This window comes from Pollachius pollachius, assembly GCF_949987615.1.
Source record: "Pollachius pollachius genome assembly, chromosome: 7".
Taxonomy (NCBI): Eukaryota; Metazoa; Chordata; class Actinopteri; order Gadiformes; family Gadidae; genus Pollachius; species Pollachius pollachius.
This window is the reverse complement of record NC_136940.1, coordinates 23,740,625-23,754,634: the sequence shown is the minus strand read 5'-3', so window position 1 is coordinate 23,754,634 and position 14,010 is coordinate 23,740,625. Positions and strand designations below refer to the sequence as shown.

The 14,010-nt window shown below is 40.9% G+C and overlaps 1 long non-coding RNA gene across 1 annotated transcript; it reads right to left on the bottom strand.

Annotated features, from left to right (window-relative positions):
* Window positions 1–873: 873 nt before the first annotated feature.
* Window positions 874–2,242, bottom strand: LOC307078134. The gene is made up of 5 exons (XR_013811973.1): window positions 2,138–2,242; window positions 1,857–2,016; window positions 1,628–1,760; window positions 1,268–1,492; window positions 874–1,103 (listed from the first exon to the last, which is right to left on the bottom strand). It is a non-coding gene; the product is annotated as an uncharacterized lncRNA (long non-coding RNA).
* Window positions 2,243–14,010: the final 11,768 nt, after the last annotated feature.

Sequence of the window (14,010 nt, the reverse complement as noted above, 5' to 3'; positions counted from 1 at the left end):
CATGCGTAATAAAGAAGGGGAATTCATCACTGTCCTTATTTTCACATTCTGTGGGACTGCAAGAGGACGTGGAAATAAAAACACTTTTAAAGACGTTTTTCTTAGTAGTCCAAAAATTCATACAAAGCACTAGTTAATTGGTTCACTGTCCATTTTGGTTCGTTCTGTTTTTTCTCTGAACTTGTTTCGAAAATCAAAGAATTGTAATTTTTTTGTGCAGCTTCCATTTTGTTTATTTCCAAAATAAAATCCCTTACAAATGTTTCTTGGTCATGAGTTGCTTCTTTTAGCCTTTTCTTTGTTTTCCAGATTACGTGTTTCATAGGCAACCATCCTCACCCAACATTATGGACATTTGAGGTCTATTAGTGTCAATTCAATTTTGTTTTATTACATTTGATGGTGCACATGCAAACATGCCTTTTATATTAAACCAAGCCAGATTCAAACGTTCCTTTACACTGCAGTTGGGGCTCATAAGCAGCGTAACTATTCTACAGGAATTTAATCATTTCAATGATTTCAATGTCAGCTATTTGATTATTATGTAAAATCCAGAAAATAGCTAAATATGTCATGAGGGAATGAATTGATTTCTTTGGTCTTTATAATGCAAACTAATTAAGGTCATCAAACGCATGTACGCGAGGTAGCCGTTTCTTCTTAAAGATAACCAACTTATTCAAATCAGTTGATCAAGAATGTCAAAATATCCCGATTATTATTTAGGTATGACACATTCTTCACTAGGTTAGGATGCCTTAGAAAAATTGCCTAGACACAAACATGTACACGCACACAAAACAAAAAATGTATGCTATCCTGATAAGTTTTAGATCCTTTTTATTTTCTTATTCAATGAGGAATTTGGAATGTGGTTTGTGGAGCAACCATTTATTCATCAACATGGTTCACAAAGCATGAGCATATTAACGATGACATTCTGGATCCAATTTTTGCGTCATGTGGTTTACAATCCAACGAAGATAGTCTGAGATTTTAATGAAAACTTGATATTTGTAGGGGGGGCATGGTATTTTGCCATGTAACACAACACCGTACGCCACTTCCCCTTCACAAACAAGCGGACCACCAGAGTCTCCCTGTAATCACACATAAAAAGGTTACAGTTTCAACAGTTTCGGAAATGAACAAGCAAACACTGAATATAATTGTATTTCACTGATTGCTTTTGGGTCTACTTTTGACTCGCGTACAAGCAGGCCAGTATCAATAAAAAAACATGAGAAATATTTTTGTCACTCACGTGTGAAGGTCCTATTTCTCCAAGGGAGAAGAATGCATGGGGCTCAGGACAGCTTGTATCCTTCTCAAGTGTCAAATTAACTTCCCTCATCTCGCTGACCAAGTTCTGATTGTCTTTGCTAGTAAATCCCCAGCCAGAGACTATACAGCGTTGAGGCAGGTGATCACTTCGGCTTGCTAAATTAATCGGTCTGACATGTTTAGTGAAGTTCACCTTCTCACTTAACTTGAGAAGAAGGGGGGGGGGGGGGGGTAGACTGGTTAGTGTCTAAACAATAATGCATTGTCACCGTAATGTACATACATAACATAAAGGTGGATTAATGATCAACCAAACATAGGTGACCTGCTATATGCTTACCTGCAGTAACATCAAGTCGTTGTATCTTGTTGTTTTATTGAACTCCTCATGTGGAATTACTCGTCTCACTTTAATACCCTTCGGAGTTTGATTATTGATGAACTTGTGAAGACCTAAATAGACGTAATAGATACTGGGACACAAAGGTATAATTGATACAATTGTTGCAACCATAGGTCAAATCAGCACAGTGTTGTTGTCCTGCAGATCAGTCAGTAAAGAACCTCACCGGGCTTCGCAGTGAGCTGCTGTCACCACAAACTCATTGTTGATCAGGAAGCCGTCACAAAATTTGGTTTCGTTTTTCCACATTCTCCTTTCCAAAAGCACCATGTAGGGTCTAGTATTAGGGACAGCTGGGCGTAACCCGATGATTTCCTTTGTTTGAACTGGAGAAGTAAAAAAGATCCCAAAATGAAGGGGATGTACACACATCAGGCTGTGTCCACCTTCTTTGTAAATCGATTCAATGAATGAATCAAACTACTAATACAGTAATGATCTTCTTACCTTGACCACGAAGGCAGAGGACCAGCATCAGGACCACCCAGGTATTGTGCAGCGCCATGGTGATGAGTGTGCTGTCAGCAAGAGCTCTGCTGTACAACTGACAATACCCTTACTTTCACTGGAACTTATTAAAGTCAGAGAAGGGGAAACAGGATGTGATCGAATGTATCATTTCTCAGCACAGCTCAATTGATCTTGAAACCCGATAGTACATGCCTGCACACATACACACATGTTTATATCAGTCATATCCCTGCAGTAAAAACAGCCTGGATAAAACACACACATACCAAGTTATAGTTCTCTTTTCAGGAGCCTCTTAGTCTGTCCTTGGGATTCTGAGGTAACATCAATCTGACATGATCAAGTTTAATAGACAGCAGGGTTTGTTAGGAACTGGGGTCCATGGAAGTGAATGTGAAAGTTACCCAAGGCCCTCCAAAAAGGTATGCAGAATATGCAGACTTCATGGAGTAGAGAAGGATTATTCAGACAAGCATATAAAATATCACTATTTCTATTTCAATTTGTATATTTCTATTTAATCATATTATTCTTATTCCATATCGTAGCAATTTCCCTGCTACATGGAACCTAGGTGGCTGCCACACTGAAACAGGTTTATTTGAAGTTTTGAATGTAATGAACATGGCAAGGGTGCTCCACTGCCATGCTGGAGATCGCTCCCTGAGTGTGTGTGCAACAGGTGTGCAGCGTCCCCGAGCCCCAGAGTCCAGTCAGACTCAGCCAGGTGAGGCTGCATAAACCAGACATCCTCTACTGCCCAAGCTGCCACACATATCAAGCAGGCAATCACATTAATTGAAAAGGCTTATGACTGCAGGGCTGTCATGGAATAAAACATAAATGGCACTAAAGGGGTTGGTCTAGTTGGAATAGAAGAAAAAAAAAACTTGACCAAATGTTTTTGAATCTTCTCCCCTGGATCCGTAGGGTCGTGATTGGACTAACAGGTATGGTTCTGGGAGGTCCAGCCCTCACCTATAGCCCCTCATCATTATGAGTTGCCTGGGGGCTTGGGACTACGAGAGGGATTAGCCAGCAACCATAGAAATACTGCCATGAAAGGAGCATAAATCCAAGGGCAAATCACATGTTAATTAAATAAGAAAAGGAACGAAACAGCAATAATAAACCAAAGTGATGGTTTGAGATACAAAATGCTCTACATAAGAAATAGCCAGCAAACAGCTCTGCTATGGAGGAGGTCATTGACACTCTGGTGGACTTCTGGTGGATTTAATAAACGGTATTTGAACCTCAAAGGGTGTTGACATGTAATGGAAAATTTTGGTAAATTAGTTTCGACACTTGACTGATAAAAACTTAGATATTTTTTCTGCTTTTCTAGATAACTTACAAATGAAACCACAAAGGAAGAGTCATGTGGGTTTTCTCACTTCCTTGCGGGCGTTGTAGAGTTTCCCTGCAATGTGTCTCTGGTGGAAAGATGCATGCAACAAGCACGATTTGACCCTGAAATGATGAATCCTGATACATATAGATAACACACTCCTACTGAAGCACCAATGTGACTTACAACCACGAGAACCTAAGAAGGGTTTTGAATGGGGAGAGCCAATGAGGTGCGGAGAGGGTATCTGATGGTCTCAGTTGCTCCCTTCACTCCTGCTCTGTCTTTAATAATATTACTTAATGTTCAAGTTCTCAAGGGCCTATTTGTACAGCTGGGAGAGAGTCACGGGAGTCAGAATGGAAATGGTAGAGTGGTTTTCGGGTGGGATCTGAGATTTCACTTAAGTGACCTTGGCCAAGTCACGAACTTGAATATTTCTACATTAATTAAACATAGTTTGGTGTAAAATAAACCGTGTGGGCTAGGTTGACACAATGTTAATGGGGTGAGGATGTTGTAGTTTCAATCTTAGCCAGCGGATCAAATGGCAGTCAATCAAACCATTTTCTCACAGTAAGTGCAGGTTGGGAAGTACGGACGTAAGGACGGAACTGACATATTCACCCTTTTAGTATATTGCTATAGCTCTGGTGTGCGTGTGAGACACTTGGATTTCTTTCAAGTATGTTACAGCCCCTGGAGACGATAGACTGAGAGTCCATTGCAGCTACAAGTGAAGTCCTTCCCAAACAGCTCATCTCCATCACGGCCCGGTGGTTCACCAAATCACTCTCCTCGTGGTTTCTAAGGGATAGAGCACCAGCTCTGTGCTGCTGAAGTCACATGAAATGCCGTACCAACCGTACGCCCACTGTTGACCACACAGCCAAGTGTTCTGTACATCGCTAGGTTCTTCATAGGCACTGGTGGGACAGATTAGTTGGAGCTGCAACCAGGGACCGAAAAACCAATCCAATTGACTATGTGACTGGCGAGATGATGATGGATTGTAAGAAATTAACAAAGCAAACCGCAGTTGCAATTCAGCTGCCAGAAAGCGAGACTCCCTAGTTAAATTAAATCGTTGGACTGGGAAAGAGCAAGAATATAGGAACAATCATATGCCTGTGGCTTGAAGGACGTAAATTATGTCAGAGCTTGCCTTTTTTTCTGCTTCTACTGTTCTGCTCGAAAAATCTCAATCCAAAAACCATATGGAGTCCTGCGGCTCAGCCGTGGGATTCATATTCATATGTATCAGGTTTAGACCAATATAAAACAGGGATGGGGAGGTCCTCTCCCTTCTCATTTCTTTTTTCCACTGTAAAGTCTTTAAACTTTCAACAGATTCATTAGCATTTTCTTTTTATTAAAAAGAATATGGACAGGATTACAAAGAACTGAGTCAAGAGTATTTTTATCAGCCAATTTTTTTATTCGAAAGGTTATCTTAATATGAGGGGTCTACATTTGTTTGCATAGTAAACACACAAGGCTGACTGCAAATTGGTATGTTAGACAACAGAGATATAATAACAATATTGGGGAGGGCCGAGACTGTCTAGAAGTCTAGAGTTGATTATCTGTTTTCAATTGAGGTGATAGAAAGCTGGATGAAACATGTTCATCATATTAACCCTGCAAATAATGACGGTTGGACAAGTGCCTCTGGCGTGCCCAATGCTCTCTTATTCATGCACGCAAACTAAAGCACACACACACACACACACACACACACACACACACACACACACACACACACACACACACACACATGCTCATGCACACATACACATGTGCACATATACACCCACGCACACAGTGTCTGGAAATACAATCCTTCATTGCAGGTCTGACCGAAAATCCTACAACCAAGCCATTATGTATTTATGGGAAATAGACCTTGGTCAATCTCTCATCCGCCTGTTTGGCCAGACAGATCAAGAGGTCTGACCACAGAGAAAAGCTTTCAAAGCCGAACATGTAAGTCAACAGTGCAAAAATAGACTTTGGAAGGGGTATCGCATAGAGATGTGTGTTACAGCGTTCTGGGAGCAGGACGCAATGCATCAGCTCCTTCCATGCAGGGCCAAATAGTGGTCAACCGTCATAAATAGGTAGAGGAAGATGATCCATACATTTAGATGTCACTGCTCCCCTGCACAAGAAGATAGGGCAAGGAAAGGTCCAGATGTTGTAGCGGTGGCCAAGTGTTTTGTTGGGACTATTTGGGGTATATTGGGTTGTAGTTGTCATAGAAGGGTCTCTCGTCTCTTTTGAGTTCTGAAAGGGACTTCATGAATAATATTAAGATGTGGGTTTCGCTCTGTCTAGGTGAGACGGGTGGGAGTCAGGAATGTAATTATGGATCACCCAAAGGCACTGTGCCTCAATACCTTTAATACAGATATTTTTTAATGAGACTCATTCAGCCCTGACACCTCGCTTCCATTTTACCTTTACACTGCTTACAAATTCTCAAGAAAATGTCTGCCGGTTTGCACATATCCTGGGCATGTGGTAATAGTGTCTGTTATCAGTATTCTCTTCAAAGATATTGGGGGACTTTTTTTCTATTTTCCTCTTGATTTTAACTTTGATATTGTGTTTCATATTGGGCAATATACCATACTGTCAGTATCAGAGATATGTAGTGAGGGAGAACACATATTTTCTATTGCAGCACATGAAAAACCTCCGGTTTGAGTATGTTAGATCAGAGCGCATCAAGCTAAGACCTGTGGGGAGTGTAGGGAGGAGGGGCGCTCAGACACACTGAGGAATTCTGGCTATTTTGGCACTGGGTCGTTGAAAGAAGAAAGCAGGTATTTGGCACCGGAGAAGAAAGACTGGGAGGGCGGGAGACAACGAAGGAGAGGGCATCTGAAGGGTTCTAACGTCACAAAAACGTATGACTTGTTCATCTCAAGATTCTGTAGGAAATCAGCTTTGATACGAAGGGTGGAGGGGACATATATGTATATAAGCATCAATCAATTATATCTGTGTGTGTGTGTGTGTGTGTTTGTGCATGCGTGTGTGTAGGCCTGTATGTGCTCCGACCATCCGCATTTGCACACAACCTCCTCATGTAACCCTCAGCATTTCATTAAAGGTAATGGAACCATAACACAACGATAATATTCTTTTATTACAAGGCTATTTTGAATACTTGATTCTGATTGGTCCATCACGCCGTTCTACGGTCTGCTGTTTCTGAAAAGCAGACCTCTGCTATGAATAACAGAACGTTGCTATGGTCGCAGCTCCAACCGTATCATTTAATAGACTGATTTTCCTTTTTGCAGAAGCCATACAATCATTTTTAAATCGATGTAATATTTTTGTTGTTGTTATATTCTATGTCAAATTATTATTGCGCACTAAACCCAGACAGGGGGAACAGGACCCAGACGGGAACACAGCATAACAATCAGTCCCCCCTTCACCAGAACACAAGCGCTGGGTCCAACAGTCGCTCCCAGACTGATTACAAGTCAATCGCTTTCCTTGCTGCAAATGTTGATTTCTGGTGCCCCCACCTCTATCCCACTTTGTTTTGTTCTCCCAGGGTCAGGCTTTGGTGATTCCAACAGCTTGACATAAACAAGCTTGGCTCATTCTGACAGGACACTCTAGCCATGCGCCCCCTATCAGCTGACAGCTAATGAGGTCCACTCAAACACACATACACTGATAGGTGGTCAATTTAGACCTTCCATCTCAAACACTCACTCTCCAAAATGAAGTGTGCTGAGGTGAATTTCGCCCACCATCCCCATCCCAGCCTCCTCCTGCTTCGGTATTCTGTGTCTGACATCTCTGTGTCATGCTTTAAATCCTACAGCAGGGAGCACAAGAAAAGAGTGACACCATACCGCCAAACTAAATTGTATTACCATTTTACACACTAGCTGGTTAAATCAATGACATGAGTGATTCCTGACACAACAGTCTGTAGCTTTCTGTAGCAGTAATTCTGGGAGATCCATTTAAAAAGATCAGTGCACTGTTTGGTCAGGATTTAATCAGAAAGGAAGAAATTGATCCTTGATTGATTGGTTGTTTATGTTTGAAGCTATATCGCCTTTCCTCCATTTTCATCTGATAAAGAAAATACACAGCTGCTTATTTTATTCGCTGCTTGTCTTTACTGCCAGAAAAGTGAGCAAAAATATTGAAAATGGGGGGGGGTAATTGAGTTGCAACCTAATCAAATACTAAACGGTATTCAGAATGGTCAAATTATTATTTCAGTTTAGTTTATGAACTGAAAAAAACAACGTTCAACTAACATATTTTACAGTGTTTTGATCATTGCTATTCTTAGCTTGGAAGTAATGTATCCCATTGTAGATTTTTATTGTTTTCACATGGAAAACAGGACTGCCTAGGTTATGTAATATTTTTGTTCATATATAATGGTCAGCCTAAAGCCTAGCATACAAGCAAAATTAATTCACGTCAACTATATTTATCTCCATATTTTGCCCATTTGTTCTAATTTATTTCCTCTTTTAACTCCTTGCCAGTCTCCAATCATCATTAGTCTCTTTTCAAGGTAGGCTAATTACAAACCAAGTGGTGGGCTTGTGTTTTCTCCAGAACAGCTGCATTAAGTATCAGTGGTCCAGTGATTATGCTGGTCCGGAAACAGACAAACAGCAACAGAGTTCCAGTCTCAAGCGTTCCTTGGCAAGCTGAACCAGTTGGAACTCGGTTGATTGTTCAAAGTTGGGAGTGACGATGGATGCAAAAGCAATTAAATGATGTGTCTTCTGATGAATTCCTGCGAAATACATTTCCCTCGTTTATTAATGGAATTTTTTGAGACTGTTTAGCCTGAGTTAGGTCTTGTCAGTGTCGTTATTTTTCCATAGAGCTTTCTCTCAGGATGGCTCCTGCATGGTTACGGTACTCTGAAGATGGGAGGAGGACTCTCAGCACCTCATCAAGTTCTAAGAAGTATGCCTTAGCTGTATGCTTTAGCTGGGGATTCTCAACTGGCACAGAGGATAAACCACAGGGGGAGTCCTTTGAAATGGACAGTTAGATTTTACAAGCGCTGCGATTATATATTTTAAGCTCTCTTGTCAGGTAGAGGAGAATTCTCCAAGACAATATATCTACTAGCTACCAAGTTACAAGTGTCAACCGTTTCAGATGAGTTAAGTTGCTTAACATTTATTGTTATCAAACACGCCTGATGGTGTGAGTATGCATAATGTTACAATCCCATCAGTGAGCAGAACGTATATGAAGAATTCTGAGGCCGCAATGCATTTGTTTATCTGCAATCTTCGTCTTAATTAATCAGCTTCTTGTGGTGTACTAATGCTATTTCCTGTTGACCCCGAAAAGTCATGAGATTATCGTGGGGATCTTATCGGATGGTTCTGCAGGTTTCACAAGTTGTGGGAAATGTGAACCAACAAGTCGACCGATCTCAAAGTGCAATGCAGTAATGCAAATGTCTGAGGGCTTCTTTGCACTAATAGGGTTATATTGTTACTTTATGACAAGGGTTAGTGTCAGAAATGGGGTATGGGCTACTAATAGGGATAGTGTTAGTAAAAGGATTTAGGTTAATATAAGGCTTAGTGTTGGTAAACAGGTTAGGGTTAGTATAAGGGTTAAGGTTAGTATAAGAGTTAGTGTTGGTAAAAGGGTTGGGGTTAGTAAGGGTTAGTGTTGGTAAACCGGGTTGGGGTTAATATGAGGTTTAGTGTTGGTAAAAGGGGTAGTAAACGGGTTAGTGTTGCTTAAAGGGTTGGGGTTAGTATAAGGGTTAGTATAAGGGTTAGTGTTGGGGTTCGTTAGGGTCTGTTTATACCTTAAGGCGCCCTAATCCTCCTTCTGAAATATGAAACCTGGAGTTTGAAAACTGGGAAATGAAAAGACTCCTTTGCATTTGGTATTTCGTCTTTATATATACCAAGATACCTCATGTGTTAAATATTATTAATATTTTACCAAATTCAAGCTCAAACAGAGTCACAAGGTTATTGAAAAACACATGTTGAGATAAAGCAATAGCCTTCATAGGCCTAATGTTTCTTGCGCAAAGAATTGTTTTTATTCAGCCTTGCATTGCAAGTAACCAGTGACTTTCTCCAAACAACGGCCTAGGCCTACTCTTTCTCCAACAGCAGTTGAGTGAAGTGACTTATGACAATCCTGGCTCAACACTGCAGCCTACTGTCTAACCCCAGCTCTGCGGTGTGCGCCGCCTCATTCAAGATGGAGGCGTGCCGGAGATATGAGGTTCGCTGACAGTTTGAGGTGACACTGGAGTGACCGAGACTTAGTCACAAGCACTTTAAAATACTTTTTATTGGCTAAATATTCCTAGAGCCCCGCAACTGGAAATAAAGGGTGACCAACAAAATGTGTTAATTTATTTTTCTAGCTTTCATATATTCTTGTGAATCCAAAAAATGCAATACTGCATAGTACCCTTCCTTGTGGCCAAATACAGTCAGGAATAGAGTGTATTGTACTGGGAATATATAGCCTCACAGGCCTACAGTAGATATGCTTTAAATGACAACTGAGGACATTGCGTGTTAATGGCCTCAGCGGGCCTGAGGTCTGCTGACACATGAAGACCCGGACATGTGCCCTGGCAGAGTCAGGGCAAGTATCCACAAGAGAAGGACTAGAGATTCATTTGAGATGAGGATAGAAGCTGCAGTGGTCAGCTAAGCCCACGGCATACTGGAACTAGCTTAACACCTCTCTATGGGCCGTTCGGAATACAGGCTTCCATTTTATGCGGGCCTTTTTATTGCCATACTTGGCACCTTAGTTCTATGGGACTTTCTCTCTCTCTCTCTCTCTCTCTCTCTGTCTATCTATCCTTCTCTATCTATCTCTCTCTCTCTCTCTCTCTCTCTCTCTCTCTCTCTCTCTGTGTTTCTCCCTCTGTCTCTCTTTTTCTCTCTCTCTCTCTCTCTCTCTCTCTCTCTCTCTCTCACTCTGTCTGTCTATCCTTCTCTATCCTTCTCTATCCGTCTCTCTCTCTCTCTCCCTCTCCCTCTAGGTCTTCCTCTCTTTCCTCCATCTTGCCCTTTAATATACTTCACAGAAACCCTCAGAAGTTTCTAAAAGTTTCTAAACTTTGAACTGTGTGATTTAATGAATTAAGGTGGCTCGGAATAAAAGGTTTTACAAATGCTTGCCAAATGTTGTTTTTGGATTACAGAATTATTTGCATGTAAAAGTATACTGGCACCAGCACAATAAATATCATATGGCAGGTTTTCAGGGTATATTATACATTTCCTGTATTTTGTTTAGTTTTGCTCTCCCTACTTCTTCTGCGTCTTCTTATTCAGATCATCTATAACATAGAATATATATGACAGAAAAAGACACAATAACACACATATGTCGTGTCCATCAGCCTCACAATGACAGATGTGCCTTATTTCCCAGACGGACCACAAAGCCATCACACACCCATCAGTCCCCTTCCTTTCAAAGACGAACCACCATCAGGTCCGTACAGGAACCAAGCGATACACCATAAAGCCATCACAGAGCCGATGCGTTTCTGCTTCGCGCCGCAGTTTCACATATTCTTATTCCTCGGCCCTTTGTTCGTTTCTTTTCTTCTTTTTTTCAAAGTCTGTCAGCAGAATTGAGAACCGCAGACAGAGCTTTGGAAAACAAGTCGTATTGTGTCTGGTTATGATCAGGAATGAAGAGATGGGAGAAGGAATGTGGCTTAGTCTGATCCATACAGCAGACCTGAATGAAGTGTGTGCGTGTGTGTGTGTGTGTGTGTGTGTGTGTGTGTGTGTGTGTGTGTGTGTGTGTGTGTGTGTGTGTGTGTGGGTGGGTGTGTTACATCTCAGATCACATTGGACCCAGATTTCATTCCTAAGCTAGTACATAGGTAGACAACAATATAACAATGTGAGAGTGGTTGAAACACGATTTGTTTAAAGCAAACCAGAGAGATTTCCAGATCCAAAAAGCATACAGGTCGACTGCACCTCAAGGATATTCAATGTTTCAATCTAGAATCTCTTGCTGTTTTCTCTTACAAACTACCTCTGTCTTACAATGTGATTATGAGGAAGTCTGTTAAACATCCCACTGGATCACACCACGTCTAATCTAACCAACACAGAGAATATGACATGCTTTAACATTTCAACACTATAATGTTCAAGTAAGCAATGACGGAGTCAGGTAAGATTAGAAGTCGACCTTCTGATTTGTACAAAGTTTGATGTGATGACAGCAGGAGCTGTTGAATCTTGCTCTCTCTCTCCCCCCCCTACTCAATCTCTTGTCATTTTCTCTCTCTACTTTCCTCTTTTCCTCTCTCTCTTCCCCCCCTTCGATCACACTGTCTCGCCTCTCTATTTCTTCCTCATTACTCTCTTATCTCTTCTATCTCTCTCTTTCTCTTTGTTCTCTCACGCTCTATCTCCCTCTCTGCTCTCTGAAACTGTCACTCTTCCCTTCACAGTTCAGCCTTAATCGCAACAATATGATGGAGCTCATTGCACCCATTTTCCCAGTAGGCTGTAACCAAGAGACGCCGATACGAGATGTAATTCATCAGCGTTTCGAGTAATGTTTGCCTTTATCATCCCTGTCCACTGTTGTGCTAACCCTCACCATCCATCCATTCATCATCCATTCATCATCCATCCATCCATCCATCTATCAATTCATCCCTCAATCCTCACGTATACGGTGATGGTTTTGTTTTTCATCGCTTCTAACCATGGACAAAAATGATCTGTCGTTTCAGATGTCAGCAGCACCTGGTCTGAAAGGCCCATTATTGTGTCAACACAAACGGAGGATTCATTTCACGGCCCTTGCCTGAGTCCCGCAGTGTAAAATAAACAAGATCTATTCGATTTAGGAAAGAAAAAGGCTACGGGATCCATGGATGAAATAGGGTGAAAACATGCTGAAAGTGCCAATGCATTGGTTGAGCTAATAAAAGCACATTGGCCCAGAGAGGCATTGATTCGTCCAGGGTTGGCCGGTGAGCCAGTAGACGTCACGGAGGGTGGCGGCTGGGATGAGGACAGTGCTTCAGGAACTAGAGGAGACGAGTGATGAATGAGCCTGGACCTTTGCATGAAACCCAGTCTTCCATCGGAAGCGGGCTCAATTATAACCTGGGAAAACAACTTCCATCGCCCCGATCCTGCACAGTCCGAGGTGGAACACAGAAGAGCTGAGAATGTGGTTATTTTGTTATAAATTCTACTTTTTTTTATCGAGGATCTCGTTCCACCTGATGATTCATGTTTGCCATTATGTTTTTTTTTCCTTTTCCCTCGTTGAACATTTGCCTGATTAAACTAGTTATCTTTGTCTGGGATTACAGTCATAACATATGTCTAGTTGTACTGTATTTATTTGTCTAACCCAATCTTGGGGGGCTATTAGACTGCCTGTTTTAATTTTAACTCACATTAATCTCTAGCCATGGATTGAACAAAAATGTTGATTTATACTTTTGAAAATATCAAAATATCAAAATAACATTTTCTCCCAGAGAGCTACTTGGGGTTGTTTAAGGAATTTATTTATTTTTGCATAACAGTTTACATAGGCTGCCAACATTTCTTGGATTTGTGCTATGATTTGACGTATGGTTTTGATAGGCAAATGCAAAATATCATAGATCTGATTGACAGAGATCATTGTCCAGCTTATTGTTCACAATTTCACACCAATTATCTATTTCTAAAAGAATACTCAGATGATTTAATTATTTCATTGCTCAAATTAGCCTGTAATTAAAATAATATGTTCCTTTCGGTTGTGCTGCGCACATTTGTGATAACACTTAATACTTAAGAATAGTTGGTTCAATATAATTGATACCAAGTCAAAGGGTATATTATGTAACAACATATCTATCCAGAAATGATTTGTACTAAAATTGGTTATGTCCGAGTCGACCTACACTCTAAGCTCATTAGCACATACAGTAGATATATGGCACTATGTGCTAGATGTGGCAAATCTCATTTTGCATGCCGGTGTGCAGTGACGCAAAGCTTTCTAACAGGCACCGATAGTATTTTCCTGCGAAAACATATTCAAAGGAATAGCTTTTCTTCTAAGCAGTGGACTTCAAACCAGCGTCCTGAAGCCAGAGCAAGACAAGAGGCCTCTCTGTTGCACAACTTGAGTCGATAAAGTAACCACTCACATCACTCTCAGACTACACTGCCAAGACGTGGTGGTTGGCAATGTAAAGAACACAACGATTCAGTGGATAAAGGAAAACTTGAGCTTTTTATGTTGTCCTATTTTTAGATTTTTTATGAATGATCGATTGTTTTGTTCCAAATGGAAATTGTGTTTCAATAACTGAGAATTATATCTGTCCATATTTTAGCAAACGAGCCAAACAAATTAAGAGTGATTTTGATATCCTACACGGCAATACATTTTTATCGTCTTTAAAACCTAGTGCAACTTTAACCTAGTCTAATATTTTCACATTAGA